The sequence below is a fragment of the Echinops telfairi genome, unplaced genomic scaffold, assembly GCF_000313985.2.
Source record: "Echinops telfairi isolate 266 unplaced genomic scaffold, ASM31398v2 ScPeMD7_70;HRSCAF=299, whole genome shotgun sequence".
Taxonomy (NCBI): Eukaryota; Metazoa; Chordata; class Mammalia; order Afrosoricida; family Tenrecidae; genus Echinops; species Echinops telfairi.
In genome coordinates this window covers 63530566-63532023 of record NW_022103968.1, presented here as the reverse complement: position 1 = coordinate 63532023, position 1458 = coordinate 63530566, and the positions used below count along the sequence as shown (strand labels likewise).

At 61.2% G+C, this 1458-nt stretch overlaps 1 long non-coding RNA gene across 1 annotated transcript in view; it reads right to left on the bottom strand.

The window, feature by feature from the left end:
* Positions 1-819: 819 nt before the first annotated feature.
* LOC123521799 overlaps positions 820-1458 on the bottom strand; it is a 2456-nt gene continuing 1817 nt past the window's right edge. Inside the window, exons 2-3 of the long non-coding RNA XR_006680141.1 lie at positions 1033-1080; positions 820-902 (exon numbers count right to left, since the gene is read on the bottom strand). This is a non-coding gene — a long non-coding RNA (uncharacterized LOC123521799). The remainder of the gene's footprint in view (positions 903-1032; positions 1081-1458) is intronic.

The window sequence follows — 1458 nt, the reverse complement described above, 5'->3', positions numbered from 1 at the left end:
TTTCCTCTCAACAGGACGCTCTGGAAAGGCTCTGCTCGTTTCCTCACCCAAAGGCCTGTAATAGAGGAGGTAGGACTCCCATGCCAGGGGCCAGAGCTACTCCCAACCAGGTAGAGGCTCTTTGTGCACACCTTCAGGGTCTTTGAAGCGCCTACTGCCAGCTCCGAAGATGGCAAGGAGCCCCTCGGGAGAGGGGCAGCAAGCAGCGAGAACCCCGGTGCCACCAGGAGCCAGCAGCCAGCTTCTTAACGAACCGTTTGTAATGCAATAATTTGTACTTCTCAATTACCAGGAATGGCTTGATTTTACATGCATGCACTCATGCAAACATACTGAGAGTACACAGACGACCCAAAGGAGCAGGCGCCAAGGAAGCGGGGTCAGGGGGCGGGGGGAAGCCCCTTCCTAGAGCCACGGGCTCTGGGTGTCCTGGGGGACCTGGCCTGAGCCAAAGCGGGCAGGCCTGGAATGAGGCTTGCCAGCCCACCCTGCCTGCAGCCCACAGGTGGCGGTGAACGGAAAGACAGAGGCTGAGAGATCAGCCTTCCACCCCTGTCCCACCTCTGACTCCACTTGGGACTCATCCCAAAGTCGGCCTGTCTCAGGCTGCAGGCTGCACCAGTCCACCGCCCAGCCACCCTTGCAGGCCGCCAGCTGGGCCCTGTTCACCAGCCTGCCACAGCTGGCACCTGGGCTGACGGATGTGCAGGAGAGTCAGACCTGCTGCTGTCCCCAGTTCACCTTCAGACAACTGGGAGCGACAGCCCCAGTGGGCCAGATGCGAGCGGCCCCCGTGCCCAGGCTCCTACCTCAGGGATGCGGACGCTGTAGGGCTGGTTGTGAAAGGTGGGTGCATTGTCATTCACGTCCCCAACCTGGATGTTCACCTTCCGCGTGATCACCTGGCCAGAGGAGGACACGGAGCTAGTTAATGTTGGCATCCGCCTCTGGCCTCTCTCCATGCGGGAGCCCGGGGCCCTGCCAAGCCAGAACCACGCCTCCCACGCCAGAAGGGGTCCCAGGGACACTTACCCCCTGGTGGTCACTGACAGAGAACTCCACCGTGAATTCTGACTTGGTCTGGAAAACAAGAAAGCGAGGGTTAGAGAGGTGGGTGGAGGCTGTGGGTGGGCTGGGGAGGCTCCAGCACAGCCCCCAGGGGTTCTGTGGGGTGGAGCTCTGGGAGTGTAGTGGCTACGGGTTGGGCTGTGATCTGCATGGTTCAAATCCTCCTCGGGCACGGGACGGGACCATCCCAGAAGCCCACAGGGGGCGGCTGGGTGTCCGGTTTGGTTGTGCAGCTTCTGAAGGCTCTCCTGCAGCTACAGCCGCACCAGCCTTTGTGTTGGTGGGTCAGGCTACCTCCGGGGCCTTCCCACAACCGAGCCCTGGATGAGAAGTCGGGACTCTTGGGTTCCGGTCTCAGCCCCACCTCTCAATCACTGTCCCTGGTGCCTT